Genomic DNA, 24,347 nt, shown 5'->3' on the forward strand with positions numbered 1-24,347 from the left:
AGAGCCGACATGGAGAGATCCAAGGAGCAGTCATGGAATGGACCTAGGCACCCTGTCCTGTAATGAGCATCATTTAGTGCACAGAGACCTGGAGTTTGAGTCTGCAGAAGCACTACGAGTTTGAATTTTCTCCATTTCCATTTTAACTTTTCTCGGTTTTAGAATAGTTATTTTAACGAGGCAAAAGCCCTCTGGGGAAGGAGAAGAGAAGGAAGAAGGGATTCTCTTTGTTTCTTTCTGGAGACTTCCTGGACTGTTGAGCGACAGACATGACAGGAATAAAGAGAGATCTTAGAAGAAACGGTTTGGATGCTACAGGTATGGCCCCTGGTGAGGATATCATCTCAACAGAACACTCATTTTCCACATTCCCCAAAGTAGTTCCTGTGTTGCTTATTTATAGGACAGATGAATCCCTTCCCAGCCCATAGGATTCCACATGGTTGTCCCCTCCCACTCCCACAGCCTCTGGAGTAAAGAGTCAGCCGTACCACACACCCCAGCCACTTCCCAAACTGTATCAGATCCCAGCACACCTCTTCCAACCCTCCTTGCCTCTGTCCATCCAAAGAGAAATGAACACAGGGTAAAGTGGAAATGGGATTGACTTTGCAAGAACAGTCACCCATGTTCCCTGCATAACTGGGCATTCCTGACCCAAGATATTCACTAGGTGACCCTAGATCCTGTTTTCTAGCTTGGTACTCTTATCTTTGCTTCCAATAGACAACTCCTAGGTAGCTAGGCAGATTTTATCCCTCTTTTGAATGCATCTCATTAGGTTGGTACCGTCAGAAGTATTAATTTTTTGAGCCAACACAATCTTTATTTTGAATTTGAAACAAACTTGGCAATGGATTTGGCCCTTGCAACGTGGACTGATAGGAAGTGATCTCTCTCCCATTTCCGTGCTTGTCACAATGGCAGAACTGTTTGTTCTAGATCAAAGAAATAAAGTCTGAGGTCTTCGGGCAAAGACAAGACTTGGAGATGATGCTGTCCATGGATAACTAAGGAGAGAAAAGATGAGTTGCAGAAAATGCCAGTCTGGGGTGCGCGGGAAGAAGCATCGCCTAAGCAATTGCAGCAGCCTGTATACCCAACAGGCGAACCTCAGGGCGCACACCTCATCAAAAAATCTCAGTTTCTTTCCAGAACCTAAATAGGTAAGATGGATCCGAGAAGACAAAGCTGGGTGTTAAGCAAGAAGCAATCCGATGCTGTACCTATATTCCAGAACTCTAAACCAATAGGTAGTTGACATTACACTAAGTCATTCACTCATTCTCTCTCAACAGCTCATCATTAGAAGTCTGAGTCCCTGCTGAAAGAGATTTCTGGGAAGCACAGAGGCTGAGCATCAGGTCCAAGGCTGTCATTTAAATGTAAAGCAAAACAGGCGCACCATCTTTTGCCTCTCGAGTGATGAATACAGATGTCACAACCACATCTGTTTGGAGAGTAGGAAGGCTCACAGTGAGAAAGACATCTTAGAAGTTATCATAGGCCCAACACTTACCATGAGATGTGGCATGAGGAACTCTATGATGGCCAGACCACTCTCCTCTAGGTGGCTAGGCTCAGACCCTCGGAGGCCCACTTCTTAAACAGCAGGACAGAGATCTCCACCACACTTTGCAGCTTCCGCTGTCGTTCACAAGTCCTGCAAGTTTTCCTAGTAAGAAAGAAGGATAGCGTTGTTTCTTCTGAATTCCAGGATCTGAGGTCTGGATAAATGAACTCTTGGGAACTCAAAGGTTCCTCACTGGTTTGTTTTCAGTAAGATAGGATGTTCGGCACAAGCATCTAGGGTAGACTGGATTTGACTCTAGTTTGCTTAGGTAAGTTACTTTACCGCTCCGCTGTGTGTCAGTTTCTTTCCTGCAAATTCTGGTTAATAACAACAGACTCCCAGAGGTACTGTGATTTTATGGGGATGATTAAATTCACTGACCCATTTTCAAATGTGTAGGAGAGGATCCAACAGTATTATCAACAGTAGCAAGCTTGGTTTAAGCTCTACCTGGACCAACTGCATTAAACCTCTACTTCGGGGCATTTTGTACTCAATATTAGATGACCCTTAAGTTTTCTTTACTGTGGTAAAATCTATCTTAGTTGGTCAAAGAAAGAAAAGGGAAAGGGAGGGAGGGAGTGGAAGAGATGAAAAAGAGGGAAGGAAGGAAGGTGGTAAAGAGGGAAAAAGGGAGGGAGGGAGGGAGGGAGGGAGGGAGGGAGGGAGGGAGGGAGGAATACTAGAGCAGTGGTTCTCAACCTTCCTATTGTTGCGAGCCTTCAACACAGTTCCTCATGCGGTGACCCCAACCATAAAATTATTTTTGCTGCTATTTCATTACTGTCATTTTGCTACTGTTATGAACTGTAATGCAAATATCTGTGTTTTCCAATGGTCTTAGGTAACCCCTGTGAAAGGGTCATTTGACCCTCAAAAAGGGGTCATGACCCACAGGTTGAGAACCAGTGCACTAAGTAACCAAGTTTACTAGCCTGAGAGATATTATAGTGTTCGTTCTAATATATGACTTTGTAGTCAACTGCAGGTTTTATGGTTGTGAACCTCTCCTGTCTTCTGTCCTACAGTGTTCACGAGTAACAAAGACTGCCAGCCCACAGACTCAAACCTGTAGTCTCCCCTCCCCCAGCCTGAAACCTGCTTGCTCAGGGGTGGAGCTTCCTGCTCATTCGTTCTGCCACGCCCACTGCTGGAACCTGCAGAGCCACACACGTGCACCTTTCTACTGGACCAGAGATTATTCGGCGGGAATCGGGTCCCCTCCCCCTTCCTTCATAACTAGTGTCGCAACAATAAAATTTGAGCCTTGATCAGAGTAACTGTCTTGGCTACATTCCTTTCTCTCGCCACCTAGCCCCTCTTCTCTTCCAGGTTTCCAAAATGCCTTTCCAGGCTAGAACCCAGGTTGTGGTCTGCTGGCCGGACACAACAAAACCCATGTCCTTTCCAGTCTTGTCACCATCAAACCTCTGCATTTAGTGGAAGTCCAAACCCACATGTCATTGAAATACCATAATTAGTTTTGTTCTTTAAGCTGAGCAGCCAGTGGGCCAAAGGCTGAAGCCCAGAGGCTCTCAGAGGCCCACTCAGTCTTTCTCACTGTGCTCACTTTTCTTCCAGAGTTAGCCTTGCCCTCAAGTCCGTTTCTGCATTATCACTCTGTCTGAAACACCTGGTCATTTTAGAACCTCCCAGTGCATCTATCAAACCTAGTCTTCCCCACATAGACTGAACACTATAGTAATGTTCATGTCTTCCTCGGTTCCTGGCTAGGATCATTTCCAAATGTCTAAAACCCTAAAGCCACCGGCAACAGGAGAAGCAATATGTCAGCACAACCTTCTGCGACAGTGGCCTTCACAGGTGTCTCCCCAGGCTGAGCTAAATCAGCTAAATTGGCCACAGGACACTGTCGCTTGAGAGCCAGCCTTGGTACCAGAGTGGACCCCATTATGTCCTTCTATTTCCCTATTGACCCACTGGTGAAATCACTACATACCCTTGAGCCAGTGACTGCAGATTACAGCTGAACACCAACTACTGGGCTGGGGAGAGATGGCTCAGTCAGCAAAGTACTAGCTGTGTAAGCAACAGGGTCTGAGTCTGAATCACCAGCGCCCATATACAAAGTCAGACCTAGCAGCATGAGCCTGTAGTCACTGGGGAGGCAGACACAGGAGGATCCCTGGGGCTCACTGCCCAGCCAGTCTAGCCAAATCACTGAGCTCCAAGTTCAGTGAGAGACCCTGCCTCAGGAAATAAGGTGCTAAGTGATTGAGGAAGGCACCCAGTGTCAATCTCTGGCCTATAATTTCACAAGCATATATGTGCACATACATCCACAAACATATGGACACATACATAAACATGTGGGCATACATATAAAGTTACCTCTTCTACACTAGCTTATCCAAGCCTACCTGACATTCTATTGGGAAAGATACATCAGACTATAGCCCAAAACCAAATACAATCTCTACCCACAAGCTGCATCTGCTTTTACCCTAATGCCCCAATAATCAATTTCCCACACTGCAACCAGGGTGATCTTTCTCAAAAGGTAAATCCATTCGTGGTACAGGAAAACACTTAGAGCTCTTCATTAGCATCTCATTCTTCTCGGGATAAAGGCCTGAGCCATTAGCACTGGCTCCCAGTCCTGAGTGTCTGGCCCTGGAAACTTCCTAGCCTAGCCAGCCCTCACCTACCCCCCTGCCTTGGCATCCTCCAGCCCTAGTGTCACATGAGCACTTAGGCAACTTTAAAGGGACTTGATAGAGCTGTCCCTCCCTTCTGGACAGCCCAACTGGGAAAAGGTGGGCTTTCCTTTATTCTGATGCAGTCTCATGGACCCTGGCTCAATGCTGTCCCAGCTCAACCTGAGCAAGATCTGCACAGTCACCAGGCAAGTCACCTGCCTTCTTCAAAGTTGTCCACACGCACAGGACTTCCTCCTAGAATTTGGTTTTGGTTTACACGGAATACGCAGCCTGGGCCCCCGGTAGTCCTCTTCTCTCCATCAATTTCCTACATAGCTCTTAGATCCAAATGCAATCATCGCATCCTCAGGGATGCCCGTCTTCCCTTCTCTTCCTAGGTTTCCATCCTGCTTGAGTTCCTTTGTCATCCACTGGCACCAGCAATTCTCCCATGTCTCCCGATCTCCCCGGGAAGCCACACTCATTTCCGCAACAAATGTCTGCCTCCCTTATTGTGTTATAAGCTCCACTGGAGCAAAACTTCCCTCCTCTCCTTTCCTCTACCCACTCCACCTTTCACCTTCCTTCCACCTCACCAAAACAGAACATAACATAGGGCCAGGTTACTCACTGGACATCCACAAGGCACCTACTGGGTGCTGCACAGAGGAGGGTAGGTCTGAACTTCTTCGTCTAAACAACTGTAGCCTCCCAGAGGACTGATTAAACACGTCAAAGAGGAGAAATATTCTGTTCCACTTAATTATGCATTTTATTTAAAAATAGAAGTCTTTATTAAAACAACAAAGCATAAATATTAAAGAATGTATTTAAATAACTTGTGTAATTTACTGCAAGCTTTAAAGGTGCATAAACGCTGCAATGTAATACCAGGCCTTCTTACAATACTTTCCCCTCATTATCTCTACGGTATCTACTGTGGACTCCTAACCCACATGGAAGAAGTGATTCACTAACACGCTGAGTCTTGTCTCCAAACCTGCTGTGGCTTGTCCCACAGCACCTGTCTGGCCTTCTGACATCCCAGACTTCAGAACAGGTTGTAGCTAACACCTTTGTATGTAGTTTTACATCTTGGCTCCACCAAGCCGGAGCTCCCAACCCATTAAAGGAAGGGCCCTTCTCGGAGATTGTACGTTCTGGGTGTTTATCACTCTTGCCCGCTGATGCTCGCCCTGGCACAGGGTGAAGAGAGACGCCTGTGCTGTGCAAGAGCTCAGTCTCCATCCATGGCCAGCCAGCCGGCCAAGAGCTCAGTCTCCATCCATGGCCAGCCAGCCGGCCAGCTTCTCTGTCGTCGGGTCTTGTGATCAACAGCTCGATCTAGACACCAGTTAGGCACTTTCCTAACAACTAAGGTTCCTCAGGACCCACTATTGCAAACAATCAACTGAGCTTTCTTGGTTAAAAAGAGTTTATGGGATGGGGGGTGGGAGGAGGGCGGTCCAAGGCATGACCCCCAGTCCATTGCCCATTGCTGGTAAATGGCTGGTCCCACTTAGGTGGGTGTGCTTAGCTTAACCACCCCTGCAATCTTTTCACATGGCTGTGTGTTTACAGTTGCACCAAGAGGGAGCCTCCATGGTGGCAAGAGCTGGAAAATAAGGAATCCATCCTTCCCGGAGTGGCAAAGAGGCCATTAAAGCTAAGCTTAGCACTGGAACACAGGAAACGGCATTAAAGGATTTACTTTTCATGACCATAATTCACAGTTAATGTACATTTGATGTTTAATGTATGAACCAGAGGTGACTTCAAACTTATGGGCCTTTTCTAAATAGTGTTTTAATCTAAGTTTTAGAAAGGGGGGAAAAAAAAAGGAAAAGAGGTTCATACACTTGGTCTGTCAGACAAGAGGGAGGAGAAAAAGGCAAAGCTAGGTGTGAGATTCCAATGGGGGAGCAGGCTTTTGTTCAGTCCTTTATTGAGGTTTTACCTCTAATCTCTCCCTTTTTGATGCAATTTAAGATTAAGGAAATGAAAGGCAAGGCTGACTGTGAAGGGCTTTACAAACAGGACAGCCAAGGGGCCCTCAGAAGACAGTTTTGTAAGAGGCTTTGGCTTCAGTCCCCAGACAGGAGGGAAGTTCAAAGTTGGGCGGTGCCTGTGTGCACAGGTGTGGAGTGCTGGGAAGGCTGATCTGTCCGCCAGAAGGTTGGTCACGGGGTCCAGAGGGGGTCGCCTCAGCTCACCAATAGTCAGATTGGGGGAACGAGGCAAAGATCACAGTGTTGAGAGTACGCCATTATACTCTTGAGGGGAAAGGCCCCTGATTAGACACCCTGGAGTCTACTTGATGATCTTTCAGAGACTTTTCACTGCTGAGTCTCCTCTGCTAGATAATGACATTCTGGGGACAAACCAGTGACACCCCCCCACACACACAATGCCTCTGCAACCTCAAGCATTGTGGGAGACATGATGAAGTGTGGGCCAAAAAAAAAAAAAAATCCCCTTGGTATCACTCTCCAGGATCCGTGCTCCACCTAAAGATTCTACCTGCACAGGTGAAGGGATGTCCTCGCCAGAGACTAATGGCGCCTAAGGCCCATTCCAAGCCTAGAAGGGAAGCTGGGCAGATAGATCTTCCGAATGAAATTATCAAGGAGGCAATTCAAATGGGCAACAGAAATATGGGCTCCCGTGGGGTACACAGTAGAGACCGGTGCAGGATGGGGCCCTGAGCTGTGATTTCTCTGCTTCAAGAGATCATTTTATCCACCTACCTGAGCTTTTCCAGATGGTGACAGAGATATTGGGGGAAAAGCTGAGGGGGGGTTGCACCAAAAATTGCTTTCTAGACCTGGGATGGTGGAAAGGAACAAAGGGGCGGGGGTGGGGGGGTGGGGGTGGGGGTGGGGGGAGGGATTCAGTGGAGTAGAGAGGAAGAAAATATTTTTCTCTCTTTAGTCCTGATCACCTTATGATCTCAGATTCCTCTCTCTCTCTCTCTCTCTCTCTCTCTCTCTCTCTCTCTGCTGGATAATGGAAGGCTTGCGACGGTGGTTGGAAAGCCAGCTGCAGCCAGTTACATCTCAGTAACAGAAGCTGGCAGAGAGACCGACGGTGACAGCTGTCAGCAGAAGCCCAGAGCGGCAGTAAGAGGCCCTGGGGATTTGTCTTTTCCCAGCAGAGTTCCCTTGAGTCCCTACACAGTGCTAGGCACTATGGTTTCAAGATCACTCCACAGAGAGGGAGCTGCACCCTTGTGGCCTCCTAAGAAAGTCTGGTGAGGAACTGGCTACGTACATGATTCATGTTATAAACGTGTAGATAAATAATTTTCTGAGACTGTAACCCAGAGACACAGTATGATGGACAGGGCCTTCTCCCCCTGACATCCTCCATGGCGCTGAGGTCAGCAGGATAACGTTCAGAGGACTGTGCCAACTCATGTCTCCCTTCTAACCGGAGCAGCTCTGCTCTCGGGCCAACCCTCCTCAGCTCTGATTTCTCTGCTCATCCCAGAGGAATGAATGGCTCCAAGGAGTGGGGTGAGCCCTGCCAGGAGAACCTCCCTGGCCATGAGGGATACGTCTTCTTTTATATCTCTCCTGTCAGATGTCTGGTCTCCTGCCAATTACATACTTTTCAAAACTAAATAAATAACAAGAATAATAATTTCCTTACTGAGGCTGTACTGGTGAAACAATGCAGACTGGAAAAGAAAAGAAAGAAGTTGGACCAGACTAAGTCTCAGTCATCAAGCCAGACTTGAGTACTATTGGGTACAATTCTCTCTTCAGGATCTAGAAAACAAAACTTATTGAAAAGAGGAAGGCTGAAGGGAGAAGACAACGAATCTGGGTGGACAGTCTCCAAAACACACATAAGCAATCAGAACGTTTCACTGGAAGACCCAGGACCGCTGTGGCAACTCTGTTTCAAATCCTGAGAACTGTTCCAAGACAGAAGACACATACAAATCCATGACAAGGACAGAAAAGGACAACCAGCAGACAAAAGTTAAAGAACCATATACATGTTAGTCAGTTGATTAATATGTAAAACTAACATATAATAACTAATATACTCGTCAATTAATTTTTACCATGTCTATTCATTGTAGTAGTACCCTGTTATATAAGAACATCTTCATACAAGTATATATTGAATGTTGAATATATTCCCCTCCTGTTCTTTACCTTTACCTTTCAGCCCTTTCCCTTCTGTCACATTGCTGTCCCCTGATGTATAAGCAGAGACATAATAGCCATAGATCAGGGGTGTTTTTAAAAGTACACAGAAACAGGTTAAAGAGATAACTTGGGGTCCTGCCCCTAACAGTGCAAGATCTTCTGTGTAACTCAAATCAAGCTGCCTTCCCTTCTGTGCCTTGAGTCTTACCATTCCTTTCTCCCAGACCCTCAAGACTGAGGAGTAGTAGGGCCTGTCAAGAGCTTCCCTGAGCCCTAGATTGTACTGCCCCCTCTACCCCTCACACTCTTCATGGTAAGGGCTACAGTGTCTTCTCTGGGGACCAGGTCCTGTATGCTTCTAACTTGTTGCACTCTAAGAAGGAATGAAGGAAGGAAGTGAAGGAGGAAGGGATGGAGGGAAGGAAGGAGGGAAGAAAGGAGGGGGGAAGAAGGAGGGAAGAAGAAGGGAGGGAAGGAAGGAGGAGAGAGGGAGGGAGAAAGGGGAGGAGGGATGGAGGGAGGAAAGAAGCAAGCAAGAAAGAAAGAGAGAAAAGAAAGCCAGTTGAACTCTTCTCTACATCCTTTGTGTAATCTATGTGGAATTTGCCAGTTTCCCCTCTAAATTGGGGGAAGATCTGGGAGGATTTGGAAGAGGAGAAAGAACAAAGAATGTGATCAAAATATATTGTATGAAATAGTACTATAATATAAAGATGTTCTGCCTCTACAGCCTATGATGACACATGTCTGTATCCCAGTCTATGATGACACGTGCCTGTATCCCAGCACTCTGAGTTTCAGGCAGAAGAATTAGAGGTTGCAGGCCAACCTGGGGTATACAGTAGGACCATATATAAATAAATAATTGAGTAAGTTAATACATGAAACATCGGGAGAATGACTAGTTCTGGACTAGCTTGATCTATCTATGGAGATCCTGTCTCAAGAACCAAAAGTTAGGTCTCCATACACTACCAACCTCCTTTGCCAGCATCATCTATGGGTCCTGGAAGCTGATTACACCTCAGACTAAGAGAAAGGGGTATTTCCGGCCTTCTAACCTGGTTTCCAGTAATGTTCCTTCCACTGTAGCGACCTCTCATGGCGAACACAGCAGGGCCTTCAAACAAAGTCAAAGCCAAGACAAAACAACAAAGGCAGAAAGCAAACTGGATTCCATCCAGAATTAACCCCGAAATATCACAATCTTCTGCTTGAGAGTGAGGATAAACAGATGTCTCTCATCCCAACAAATGAAAGGTCCCCCCTCAGACAGCGCGTTATAATTATTAAATAACTTCCTCCATTTGTTCAGGATCAGTTGCGACCTCATTACCTGGATCCGAAGATAATATCTCTAAGTCCTGGGCATAAATCCAAAAAGGTCATTATTAACAGAAGAGTCCCCAAATCTGCAGGAAAAGGAAGAGCAGCAGTAATTGAGGAGGCAAAGCATTTCACCCAGACCTTTGCTTCCAGTCGCTGTGGCAATAGCAATCAGCTTCCCTGGCACTCCTGACTGGTGGACACACAACTGCTAGTACTGTGGATGGTCTCAAGCCTTGTGAGTCTCAGGACTTCGAGGGCAGGGTACTAAGCTGACTTGAGGGTGATTTCCTTATCATCACTCCTTGTGAAGTCAGGTCAGAAACCAAGGATCAGATCACTGGTCCCTTGCACTGACAACCCATTAGACGTTAGGAAGAGCCAGGGGGAGGGGCCCAGGTATCCTTCGACTCTCTGATCTTGGTTTTTGAGAGCCCCCTGGATCTGGATCATAAACCAGCTAATCCTGAGGTTCAGGATTAAGAGGATGGTCCCTATCCTTAAGCCACCTTGGATTAATCCATCCACCAATCAACAGGCAGCTTTGAACTGCTCCTTTCCAGCTGAGCCCAGTTGACTAGGAGCCGGTCCACATCTACAGAAAGATTAGACTTTTGCTAACTGACAGAGGAGAGCCAAAGTCTTAGCAACCTCACTTCCCCGCCTTTCTGTCTTGCTTTATCCCTGAAGCCATGAAGTACAATAGCAAAGACATTAAGGTTAGGCTCGGGAGCCAAGCCAAGTAGGACCTGCCACTCATCCGCTGGAAGGCTCAGGCAAAGTTCCAAGCCTCCATCCCTCTTCTGTGAAATGTGTCGTCATCTTTGCCCTGCTTTCCCAACACTGCCAAAGGATGAGCAGTGTCCAAGATAAATGGGCTGTGTGGGACTCATCCATATTTTGACCCTACCCTATCTTCTTCCACGAGCCTTAATCATCTTCACCCCACACCCAGTGTGATGGTAGCTCGTGAGCTCCTGGAGCTCTGGGGATAGCTACCTAACACCAAGCCGTGCCACACAAGCAAAACTATTTAAGGTCATGAAACATCTAGTGAGTCTGGAGGATCAAGATGGGGCTCCTCTTAGGTTTCTACCATAAATGCATCGGACGGATCTAATTAAGCTCAGACCATCACATTACCACTCCACCCCAAGCATCAGGGGCACCAGCCTAGACCCAGGGTGCCCCCCAAATGTACCTGATAATTAAAGCAATTTCTGCCCTGCCTGATCCCACACACACACCATCAATCTCTCCCATTACTGGAGAGGCAAACAATAAATAATTTAATAACTTGGGTCGAGTAGAATCTGGTTCCAAAACAAAGCGTTTTAATTCTCCAGTGCGCTGGCTTTCAGCATTACTGTAATCCCATTTCCCTTCACTTGACTGGGCCTTTTGCTGCTTTTTAGGCTTCTCGTATTTCTCCCCAAGTTTTCCCCATGGGGCCCTGACAGCTGCATTATAGCAGGGCCTGGCAGCCAGCATGACATCACTTGCTGTTCAAATCAGCAGCGGCTGGACTCATTAGCCTAGCAAGCTGCCCTCTTGCCTTGAAGACCATGGAGACCCATCCATGAAGCTGCAGGCAGGAAGGCCGTGCTGGACATCAGGGCCCTCTCCCTTTCCCAGCATCTTTTCCTGCCTATTCCTGAGACCTTCCAGTTTCTGGCAGCCCCGGTTATGAGGAAAGGCCTGGAAAGGGGAGCAAAGGAAGAGGGTATGACAGGTGACAAGCCCTTGCTTTTCAGAGTCCTTTCTAATTTCCATCATGCTCCCTCTTGGCACTGAGGCTTGGATCGTCCTCAGTCTAGGAGACACTCTCAAACTCTAAAGAGGGGTTTGCCTTTGCTACCTTGTAAAAGATAGCCAGGACTATGACAAGCACAGACCAGGGAAAGTCTCCCTGCCGGCTCCTCCCCGCCCCGTCCCCACCCACCATCTTCCATCTTTCTTCTTTCCCAGCAGCCAGAATGGAATATGCTGATTCGAGAGTCTGGTGCCCTTGCCTGAAGCCAGGGGGCCAAGGAGCAGCAGCTGCTGGGGAGGAGCATGGGTAAAAGGAGCCGCACCAATGGAGCCTTCGTTTAAATAAAGAGCAGGGGAGCATTGTGCTCCATTGATTACGATTTTTTTTTTCTGAATGTTGTGACATTTGCAGGAAGGCTAATTTATTCAAGCATGGAAATCTTTAAAAACTTAATTAAGTTATTTCTGTGATTTTCCATGCCTTATTGTTTCGAGTTCACATTTACTTTCATCCTTGTTAATAAAAAAAAATAATAATAATAAAAATGGGGAGGGGGTGGAGAGGAAGGAAAGAGAAGAAATGAGCCCTCCAGCACCTTCCGGACTGTGTTTGATGCTCTGTTCTCCAACATGAGGTCTCAGAGCAGCTGGGGCTTATGGAGTAGGAATGTCTCCTTCAGGGTCAGGCTCCAGGCCCCAGGCCCTTGGAGATGAGTTCTCCCAGTCCCTTTGTCTAATGGAGAACCCAGCTTCATCCTGAGGGCATTGGCATAAGCAGAGGTAAGTATAAACCATGGTGAGTCTCACAAGGGACAATGTCATCCTGCCATTTGGTGATTGTTCTCCAAAGCAGACTGGGTACTGCACTCTGGAGGGTGTCCCGGGATGGAATGACTAGGGTAGCCTGATGAATGGCAAGAGCAGAATCCAAGAAGCAGGACCCCATCCTCCAAGAACCAGACGTCATTCATACAGGCGTGACCATAAAGAATTGCTTTTCTCTCTAGCCTGAACCCAGAGTCCCTAGGGCCTTTGTCCATTCCTATCTCCAGCAGGTAGTGCCAGGAGTAGCCATGGAACCTCACGCAGTGATGGATTCAATGTAGATCCTACCTGAGTCACTAGGGATCTCAGAGCAAGAGGGATCTCAGATGCTGAGGTAGGTATGGGACAGAGCCAAAGGAGAGACTTAAATGAAAACACAGTCAGGATTCCTACCAGGAAAATAAAGTCTATGCTGTCAGAGAGAATAGGTAGGTCTACCTATACTCAACTTTCATTTCCACAAAGGCATACCTGACAGGATTCTGGAGTCAACGTGGCTCCACACTGAAGAATTGAGAAGTGGGTTGGCTGGAGGCTGAGTTGGAAAGAAGGCCACTCTAGAGTTTGATGCTGGGAAGGATCTGGTTAGAACAGGTTAAGAGGAGGCAATTACTCTCAGCTGCCAATGCAGAAAGACAAAGGGGAAGTATTTAAGCACGGGGCAATGGGGAGATTTCAGGCTAGGCTCACTACCTTCATCCCTGGGCTTGCCTAGAGAAAACTTCCAGGAAGGTGACAAACCCAGAGCAGACAACATTAATATTCTCTACTGGGGGGAGGGGGGCTTCTTGATGTCCTTTATTTCACTCCCTCTAACTTCTCTGGAGTATCAGCTCTCTGAGAAAACATAAAAATATTCCTGTTATCTACATGGGGCTATGCATTCTGCCCCAATTCCTAAATGTATTATCTGCTCTAAGTCATAAGTTGACTGCCTCTGCTGGGACCAGAACCCAGGTCATCTGTATGCCAATGGCATTTGCATGTATTATTTTTAAGTCATTAGTCTCTGCCTGATATTCTGAGTCAAAGAGTTTAATAGGAGAAATTTATGGCTTGTCTCCTCCAATCAACACAATAATTCATGGTTGTGTTGCGTGTGCTACACTAATGGAGATTGCTTTCAACTGGGTGTAGGGTGTTTTAATCCCCCTTCAATTCATTAGCCAGTTCCTCCCGAAGCATTGAGAAGAACAGCAGCTATTTCCTTCTACCCAGGCTGGCTGCTAACACAGTGGGTCTCCAAGTGGGGTCCCCTAAGAGGCCTGCAGGTGGTCTGCGTGCTAAGCCAAATGGAAAGTTATACAAAGTGCTTTTTCTTCAAGCAGATCCCCAGAGCAGATTTGAATCTACATTAAAAAGGCCCAAATTGAACATTTTCAAAACTATAAGCACTTTAATGGTTATTTTTACATTTGCAGAAGTAAGATGATTTTTAAGGTGTTTGTACCGACAAGAGATAGGTGTGCAGTACCTAGAGCCCAGACCCTCTGCTGCTGAGCATGGCTGAGAGTGGGGTGTTCAGAGTCTGCTGTGTTAGGTTGTCTGGGCATGTATTCGCTTCTTAAGAAAGACAGCCAAAGTGCCAGAGTTCGGCTGTCAGTCCCTCCATCTCTTCCCAGGCTCAGTAGTAAATAAAGCGCCTCATCTCCAGCAGATTCCGTGTACTGTTGTGGGTAGCAATGTAGATCTCTGTTTATGTTATATCACTCCAAGCCTGGATGTTCTGTGTGGTGCCCAAGCTTATCTCCTAAGAACCTGACAACCAGGAGAGAGAGAGAGAGAGAGAGAGAGAGAGAGAGAGAGAGAGAGAGAGAGAGACAGAGACAGAGACAGAGAGACAGAGACAGAGAGACAGAAGAGAGAGAGAGTCAGAGACAGAGAGAGAGAAAGAAAGTCGGGGGAGGGGGGCTCTCAAGCCTCCATAGGTGAGGGAAGAGAAAAGAGCAACAATCAACAGAAGACACTGTGGGCATGTTAGCCTTGGTTGAATTCACTCAGTGAGAAGAGTTGAATACACTCAGTGAGAAGGGGAATGAACAGGAGAAGGGATTTCTCTCTAAGCCCATTGAATCCCCACTCTCTGCCATGCCCAGCACTCCAGTGTCATCAATATCACTCATAAGCCCTTTAACAAGATGTTTAGTTCTTGGGCTGCTCACTGGCTCTCAGGTAAACTGTTTTTGTTTCCTGCATGTCCTGCCTTGTCCCATCCAGGATTTTAGGCAGCTCCTCACACCATCTGGTAGACCTCCAGACCCTCTATATGTTATGTCCTCTTCACATTAGAACAAAAACAGAGTCCTTTGTCTTTTTATCTCCTCAGCACCATAAGCTAGACTCTAGAATTCTCCACAGTCTTGATCTGACCTCCTCCTTCTCCCCAGTCCTGTTTTGGTTGTTCTTAAACCATGGCATGCAATCAAACTGTCTAAGGGTTTGTAGAAGCAAAACATTGGCCTAGGACCAGAGCTGTTGACTCAGTGGGTCTTGGGGGGACCTAAGACTGTGTTTTCCTAACAAATTCCCAAGTGATGAGAGAACTCACTGCCTGGCATGAGTCATGTCTACGCCAGGCAGCTTTTGAGCATGCTTGCAAGCATCCTTCTGTGTTGTGCATCCAGGGCCACTCGGGTGGTAATGATCTCCTTATCCACAGTGACAGAGTCAAAAGGATCCCCCATTCTGCCTGAATGGCACATCAGGCTCAGCCACTCCCCAACTCCCCCCCCCCCCCACATGCCGGTGGCTTTTTCTCTCTTCTCTTCTCCCACTCTCTGTGTCTTCCCATCCATCTCTGTCTGCCAGATTCTCACATCCAGGCTTCCGCTGGCATCTCTCCATCATCCTCATCCATCTAACTGGGTGGATATTTACATTTCTAGAGCCCAGTTGTGTTGTCATGGTTCTTCCTCCTTCAGCCAAACAAGGATTTTTCTCTCAAATCTACTTACAGGCTAATAGGGGGTGGGGTGGGGTGCTGTCCCCCAATCTGAGGAACCTCACTTGAGACTGTTTATTTTTTTAAGAACAAAGAGTGACTGTGGCAGGAAGAGGGGGCAGACAATCCCATGCCGTACCTTTGCCCACAGATATCTCTCTGGCCTGCTTCTTCCTATTCAGGGACAGGCTAGAAAATAAACAGGCCATTTGGTTTGGTCCTATTGATCCTTTGTAATCATACAAGGCTGACTTGGAAACACTCCCAGAGGCCCTGTCATCAGCATTTATTTGCAATTCTTAATGAAAGGGTATATATTATCATATATATTCATATATATATATATATATATATTCCTCCCTGGAGCATTCAGCCTTTAAATTTTTTATTTTATTCATTGAGTTAGTGTAAGCTACCCCAAATTCAATACATAGAAAAAGATGAATGACCTTGAATGTTCCTGAACCACCTGCCCCCACTTCCTGAGTGTTACATCATAGCAAGCATATGCCTTTGATCCATGAGAAGTGGGATGACGGATGCTAGAGGTAGAGAACATGGACCCTGGTCTGGATTGAACCCCAGCTCTAACCATCCCTTGTGAAATATGTGGTCACATACATGTGCCACACCTCATTAAGTTCCAGTGTCCCCATCTGCAAAATGGGCACGGTACTCCAATGTCCAGAGAGCTAAGTGGAATGGTCACCCAGCATTTAATCACGCTCTCGCCTCCTATATAAATGGACTCAATAAAAGCTACATCATCACCCTCCCTGCATGCCATGCCCTTGGAGCCTCAGAGTCTGGGGACAGATTGAGATGAATCACTTTCTAGTCCCCAGACTAGAGAAGCTGGAGTGTCTTAGGTAGACAACAGTCCTCCATTTTGCTCAGTGCAGTCAATCCCCAGCACTTAAGTTAAAAGCTTTGTGCCTCCGGTTTTTGTCTTGTTTTGTTTTTTAAATAGAAAAAAAAAATCCTATTCTTGTCTGTCCAGTGTTTTTCCAGCAAAACAGCAAGTCAGCAGTATAATTCTCCTTGGTCAGCAGAATGCCTGTTTCGGTGGGAGAAAGTTAGGGACTTGAAGAGACTCTAACAAGAGGGGAAGTGAGGGTTTGCCTGGGTGCTGCCAACTTTTTAGGTCGCCCAGAGATTCTGGATAAATTTCTTCCCTTCTGTGTTCCTTCTTCTCCCCCTACCCCAAACCCCTATCACCTCCTTAAAGGCAAACCAAGCATCTTCAGGGGGCCAGAAATGGACACACATGTAGGAAGAGAGCTTAATGAAATCCATTACAGTGTATGCTAACCTGAGAATTCAAACAAAATACTCAGAAATATTAGAAAAAGCAGGACAGGGAGATAGCTCCATCAGTATTGTTATGCTAGGATGGGGACCTGAATTCATTCCCTAGCCTTGAAGTTAAAAGAGCTAGGGATGAACTGTGGCCCTAGCACTGGAAGGCTGGACTACACTTAAGGGATGCTACCCAGACAGTCTAGCCTAATCAGTAAACCCCAGATCTTAATGAGAGATCAAAAACAAAAATCAAACAAAAAACCAGGGTGGATGAGTCCTAAGGAACACCCACCTGAGGCTTACAAGCACACACATGCAGAAGGAAAGCAAGAGACCGACCAACAGACAGACAGACAGACAGACAGACAGAGACAGACAGACAGAGACAGACAGACAGAGACAGACAGACAGAGACAGAGAAAGACAGAGAGATAGAGAAGGGGAGAAGGAAGGAAGGGAGGGAGGGAGGGAGGGAGGGAGGGATGGAGGGAAGGGAGGGAGTGGGTGGTCAGTTCTAGCCATAACCAGGAGTCTAATGAACACTCTGATAGAAGTTGCACTATTGTGTCTTTGAGAAGTTACCTCCCAGGGCCTCATTATCTGGCCTCCACGGGGGAGAACATAAGGGTCACATCACCATCCACCCACCACCAACAATATGATTTCTGGGAATGTCCTATCCAAAATGATTAAGATCACGAACCACAAGGAGGAGCATACGGAGAGCCCTGGTGGCCATTTTTCACCCTCAGCCACCCTTACTTGTATGATGGCTGTTTCACGGAGACCATGGAAGCATACAATGAACAGTGTGAGAAGTCTATCACTGTCTATCAGCCAGGGTAGCCATCTTCAGCAGGGCTGCTAGCCTAGTCTTTCAGGCCCTGGGGTTTTAAGTATTCTTCATCTCTTTCTCAGCCTCCAAAAATTGAGACATCAGGCCTCACCCAGACATTGGTGTGGAGAAAATGCAGGTCCTGGACCAGACAGGACAGATGTAAGAACTAGATCTCCCACTCTGAATAAGCAGGTCCTTTATTAAATCTCATAACACATCCATTGTTTTATCTAGGAGATGAATAGACATCACGGTGATTATTTCATTGCATGGTTAGTAGACACTCCACCCTAGAGACCTTTGACCAATGCAGTGTGGCTCTTACCATTATTTTAAATGGCTATAGTGTGGGTAAGCCCATCTCATTTTGAATTCCACACAAGGTCATACTCAATACCTCAAGTACCATCAGCCAAAACTAGCACCAAGATGTGGAAAGCCAGCCCCAAGTGTCTGATAGCATGTGCCTGTTCCTTCTGGATAATCCCCAACTACATTTGCATTCTTCCGTTGCCAGCAAGCCGGTGCATATGGAATACATTTTCTTTGGGTGTCTCGCCATTAAGGTTTTCATTTCTGCTTAGCGTCAGGGACTTTGCACATGGCTGGCCTTCCACTGCGCTAAGCCTGCTTTTGTGTGGTCTCACTTTGTTCTCTCATTTCCTGATCAGCCAGGAAGCATTCCTAAGCAAGAGCTTTGGGAGGAGGGGCTTTGCCTGGCAGCTTGCTCTGCTGAGTTTTGGAAAATGATGAAGTACCTTCTACCACATAGGTCCCTCTCTCCCTGCCTGGTATCTATGGCTGCCTGATCAAATTCGGCTTTCTTTGTCCAGGCTCTGGCTCTCCCTATGGGTGAATCTCCTAAGCTCTTTCAATATACACAAATAAATTAGCCTCAGTGTTTGAAGCTTATGTTGTCAGAGAGCTGAGCCTAAATCTGGTAAGGCAGTCTTTCCCCTTGAAAGAATATATAACACAGCATTGGCGAAAGTGTAGGACCGGTGAAGTCACTGATTAACAGAGGTGTACATTAGCCCAGCATTCTGGCAGCAGGGCAAACAAAGTGCAGAAGAAAGGGAGGTAGTTGACCAGTGTGTAGCAAGAACCCATGGAACAATGACTTCGTATCTAAAAAAGTATCTTAAAATGACAAAGGGGGGGGGGGGTGATGCATTCATATAGTCTCAGCACTCAGAGGCTGAGACAGGAAGAACTGTGAATTCTGAGATAGCCTAGAATACTTAGTGTGGTGGTTTGAATAGAAATGGCCCTCATAGCCTTATGTATGTGAATGCTTGGCCCATAGGGAGTAGTATTAGAAGGTGTGGCCTTGTTGAGAAAGTGTGTCACTGGGGTGGGCTTCAATGTCTCCTGTGCTCAAGGTCACTATGGCGCACGATCGCCTATGGATCAAGATGTAGAACTCTCAGCTCCTCTAGCCCCACATCTACCTGCACACTGCCATGCTTTTCATCATGACGATAATGGACTAAACGTCTGAAACTGTGAGCCAGCCCCAATTAAATGTTTCCCTTTATAAGAGTTGCCGTGGTCATGGTGTCTCTTTACTGTGATAGAAACCCTAAGACATGTAATGTAGCAAGACACTTTTCTCAAAAAGAAAGAAAGAAAAAAGAAAGAAGGAAAGAAATAGAGAACAGAAACAGATTAAGAAAATAATTAAAACTGGTTTTTTTAGAGATTATTGTTAAACAAAGATGTCTGATACAATGACCACTTTAATGGTCCAAATTCGCAACTGATCAAAATATGTAATAGAGAGAATCACTTCTATGTACACAGGAACCTACAGAACTGAAGAATACAAGACTCCTGTTTAAAGATGCTGTAAAGCTATATTGAAGGGTAGAAGTAGGCCCATACTATATTCTTAGGTGAAACAAGGCTATCACATGTAAGCATAACAAAACATGAATCTTGTTTTAGAATGTACACACATAGAAGAAATGGCCTGTGGGAGTTCCTGGACTACCTATGATGGTTCCCTTCAGTAGCATGGCTACGAATGAGACTTTACAGTTTTCTGTAGGTCTCTCACCTATTTTACCACAAACATAACCCAAGAATGACAACCTGAGCAAACATGTGCTTCTTTCCTCTCTGGGGATCACAGACCACAGAATAAGCAGGCTTGCTCCTGGAGACGACTTCAATCTTAACCTCACAGAGCCTTAGTGCTGCAGGAGAAAGGCTTCCTCTGCCAGCTCACCTCATACTGGGCGTTCCACGACAGCACCTGCTCATTCCTGACCCAGTCTGGCTGTGCACATAGGCAAAGCTTCCTGGCCACCATCCCCTGCAGCCCTGCACTTCTGTGAGCCTTTTGTAGGCCTCCCTCCATCAGCGGGCTGTCCTCCTGGCTCATAGGTCAGCACAGACTGATTCATCTCACTTCACTCTGTTTACAATTTGACCTTCTTGACCTTCACTGCTCCCCCATGGTGTCAGATCCATGACCCTGAAACACCAACAAACCAACGGCCACAAGCAGCATACCAGCCCCAATCCTTGTACCTTCCTGACCTCCCCAGCAGGCGGCTCACCCTCATGTTTCCTTTCTGGCCTCGTCAGCATCCCAAGAGATAAGACTGCTTCTTTAAGGAGCTCTGTGTCCTGCCCAATACAGATGGGTCTAGGGAGGGAAGATCTGGTTGTTGGCCAATGTGAATTCAACCCTGTGCATCAAAAGTCATAATCTCTTGACTGACTACTAAGAGGCCCCTGCCAAGTTTATTGGGTTTGAGACTTTATTTTGTCTTTCAGTGTAGAGAAAACTCTGAGTTCTTGCCCCGGATCACCATACTGGGTGAATACCAGGGGCTGGTGATATCAAGTAGAAGGTTGGAAGAGTAACTCTTTGAAAATCCTTTATAGTGTGTGTGTCTGGGTGTCTCTGGGCACACCTGTGCATGCCACAGCTCAAGGGCAGAGGTTGACGGCAACTTTTCAGGAACAAGTTTTCTCTTTCTACCACGTGGGTCCCAAGATTGAACTCAGGCCATCAGGTTTGGCTGCAGGTTCCCTTATCAGAGGAGCCATCTTGCCAAGCCCAAGTAAATCCTCTCATATAGTAATCTCAGCAGCCTCTCACACAGTCCCGAATTGCCAACGTAAACCCCAAAATTGTATCCATTCAACTTCCAGGCCTTTGCCCAGTTGGGCCCCACCATATTCTCTATCATCTTTCTCCTCTCCAACCTAGATCCTTGCCCATGAAACCAGCTCTGTCTGGTTTTCCCTCCGACGTTTTTTTCATTTGCCTCTTTCTAGCCCCTGATGATCTAAGCCGAAAAGCAACTGAAAACAGAGAGAAATGATCCTTGCCTGGGAGCTTCCATTCCCTAGCTACAAACTTAAGCCAGGCATTAACCACCACCATCCCAGTCCCAGATTCCCGACCTGTGGAGCACTCAGTGGTTGTACCCAATGTGGGAATTCTTCTGAGTTTTCCCATTCTGCAACATTTCTCAGAAGCATCCTTCTCCAAAGGATCCTCTCAGGTCTGAAGACCATGGCTACTCTGTAGCTGAGTGTCCCCCTCCTCTAACCGCACCCCCCCCCCGCCCATGTTGCTTCTGAATTCTGCATCAATTGCTCCAGATTGGTGCCAGATCGTTTGTTTGCTCATTTTGTCCCAAGCAGATGCAAAATGCCTTTAAAATGATGGCTATGTTTCTTCCCGTACCTCCCCACACCATGTTCCAAGTACAGGAAACAGGAAGGAGAGGTCTTTAGCTTTCTGACTAATGCTACCCCTTGGGCAGACTGGAAAAGGGACTCATTTAAATTTGGTTTCCCTGCCAGAATTGTCAGGCCTCAGTGGCCTTGGGAAATCACCAGAGAGGAAAGTAGTCATTTATTCTAAAACCTCCGCAATCTGCAAGACCTGCCATGATCTTCAAACCTCTGTCTGGCCCTCTAATGGCAGTAGGAACTCTCTGGTGTCTTTCTCAGTGTTATGGTATCTACAGCGGAGAGTAGATCTCTCATCTGAGGTGAGCCATCTGGGGATAAAATCCAGAGTCCAGTATCCCTACCACCCACCAAGCTGGAGAGGAGACAGCCTAAAAGTTAGCCACAGTTATGAGCTACATGACCTTCTGAGAGGGGTAATGCTTTCCTGTGTGACCCTGAAGAATCCACTGGACACCTCTAAGTGTCAAACTAAATTTTCTTGGAAAAAGCTAGAACTCTGTTTTGCAAGATTATTACAGTACACTTGTAGCATGAATATGCAGAGTCTTCCATACGGCTTGTATATTGAAGGGTCTGTCCCCTATCTTAGCAGTGTGCCAAATGGGGACTGAGAAAGCAAAGCCTTCAGGACAGATTAACCCATTGATGGATTCAAAAGTTACTGGGAACTCATGGAAAGGTTGGGAGATGGGACCTGGTTGGAGGAATTAAATTTGCGGGGAGTGCCTTTGAAAGCCAGATCTTATCTCCTGTCCCATCCTCTCTGCGGTTTCTCTGCTTCCATGCTGTCTCGGAGTAAGCAATGTAATTCCACCCATCTCCTTGCTATGCTGTACCACAAGCCCACAGCAATGGAGCAAGACGACTCCATTTAAAACTTCTTAAACCATGAGCTGAAGCCAATAGTTCATCCCTTCCAGTTGTTTTCACAGAGATTCCTCACAGTCATGAGAACACAAGAGACACAGACGGAAACAAGAAGGTGAGCCTACGTTTATATGTTTAAAACTTAACTTCTTCTCTTTACATATTGTTTTATAGCTATTCAGAAATATCTGACCCCCTTATTACCCCATTCTTCGCTACCACAGAACCTTGTTTTTTCACAAGTCATTGTCAAGAGAATTATGTGGATGAGGGAGAAACTATGGTCTCAATACACAGTTAACCCAACCTACTTTCTCACCTAACTAACACCATAGGTAGCATTTGGGTGTCAGATGAAAGTGATCGTATTCATTCAGCTACTTACATGAACATTGAACAGACTCGAGTTCCCGGGGAAATTCCTACCCACATCAATGCTTCTACACTGTAGAAAACGTTCCCCATTCATAACAGGAACTTAGCAAATGTTTGGAACACTGCCCATCTCTAAGTAGGATCCTACCTGTGTTAAATCACCTTTGGAAGCAGATGTTCTATGCCAACCTGGTGGGCTAATGACATATTTGCAGATCTCAGCATGCCTAGGGTATCACAAACACAGGTGTGGTCTCCTGCCTCTTCCCTCACTGAGGGGGAAAGTGATAGAAGGGAAGAAAAGCAGCAACTTCCTGGGCCCTGTATCTTATGTGAGCTCTGCACCAGGCCTTGGGGGAGTCCCTTTCTTGTAAAAAGAAAAAAAGTCTGCAAAAGACACATGCTTTAGAGCAATCTCAGGCGAGGGAAAATTCTAGAATAGACACCTACTCCCAGACCAGAGACACAGAAGCAAAATCTGAAACCTAAAGGAAGCTGGATGTGGTGGGAAGACGTATCCAGGGAGTTCAAGGCCAGCAGTACATTACTTTGGGGGCTCCAGATCAGGCCACAAGTCTTTGGAGGGGGACCTGCAGAGCTGAGAGGAGAGAGCATTCTCTCTGCAAGCTCTTCTCCAAGCCACCTGCCCAACAGCCATGCAAACCATCCCCCTTTGCCTCCCCAGGAACTAAGACCAAAGTGAGACTTACCCAGCTATTTGTTTATCAGCCAAGTCACCACCCCCCCCACACACACACAATTCAATTCAAATATTGGAAGTCCAATTCTCAGTACCTTAGAATGTGACTGCATTTGGAGAAAGAGTCTTTATGGGGAGGGGGGGTAATTTAGGTAATATGAGGTCATGAGGGTGCCCCCTAATCCAGTTAGACTGACATTGTTACAGGGGATTAAGGCACAGAGAAGAGGTGGTCATCTTCAAGCCATAGACAGAGGCCTCAGAAGAAGCCAGACAGGCCCCTTGGCCTTGCTCTCCTAGAACAAAGAGATCGTTCATTTCCCCTGCAGAAGCCAGACAGTCAGTGAGCCATGGTGATGTCAGGATTAGAAAACCAACACACTGCAGAACACCCCAGCTAAGTCAGGAAGAAAGTGAATTGGGCATGCTGGGTCTGCACCAGTCAACAGACCAGCTAGCTATGAATGGAGGTGGTCAAACATGTCAGCTCAGAAACACCATCTGAGCTGCAGTGGTAGCCCCCAGCTTCACCCTCCAATGCAGTCCCGAGGCTCAGTTTTGTCTTCATCTCCAGGTAGCCTGCTCTGCCACATCTTCTTGGGGTGCAGGGTGAACTATCTACCTTTCTCACTACTCTGAGGACCTACCCTCTGCTCACAGAAAGAGCCATATACAAATCAGAGGAGTGGGGAGAGGATAGTAGGTAAGATAGCGTGAAATGAATTCTTGTGTGTATGAGAGAGTATGCATCTATGTATCTGGTCATGGCATAGATGTGCAGGTCAGAGGATAACCTCAGACGTTGGTCCTTGTTTGAGATGGGGGTCTCTCACTACAGGTTCCATGGCCTTCTAGCTTCTGAATTCTCTTATCTCCTACTCCCATCTTTCTGTAGAAATACAGGGATTGCAGATGCATATCCTACTGTGTCTGGCCTTAGCTTTTTGGGGTCTGCACTATTCCTCCTCCCACATTCAATGACTCACTCCTACTCAGCATGGCCACACTATACTTTCACAGAAGCCAGATATCTACATCAACCTTCTTGGTCCATCTGTTTCCTGTTACTGGGAAAACTCACTCATTCAGCTAGACTGGCTGGCCAGTGAACCCCAGGAATCCTCCTGTCTCTGCTGCCCCGGTTCTAGGACTACAGCCACACACCAGTATGTCATCTTTTGCTGTGGACATCAGAGATCCAAATTCTGGTCCCATGCTTGTATGGCAAACACTTCACCATTTGAGCCATCACTCCGGCCTCCATCTGTGGATCTTAAGGGCCACGAAGTTGAACCAACAAGGGTGAGTATT

At 46.7% G+C, this 24,347-nt stretch overlaps 1 long non-coding RNA gene across 8 annotated transcripts in view; it reads right to left on the bottom strand.

The window, feature by feature from the left end:
* Gm31816 overlaps positions 1-24,347 on the bottom strand; it is a 108,745-nt gene that overhangs the window by 9,140 nt on the left and 75,258 nt on the right. For all 8 annotated transcript variants that reach the window (XR_001779164.1, XR_001779165.1, XR_001779161.1 and 5 more), the window contains one exon: positions 1,520-1,675. This is a non-coding gene — a long non-coding RNA (predicted gene, 31816). The remainder of the gene's footprint in view (positions 1-1,519; positions 1,676-24,347) is intronic.

The sequence above is a fragment of the Mus musculus genome, chromosome 9, assembly GCF_000001635.26.
Source record: "Mus musculus strain C57BL/6J chromosome 9, GRCm38.p6 C57BL/6J".
NCBI lineage: Eukaryota > Metazoa > Chordata > Mammalia > Rodentia > Muridae > Mus > Mus musculus.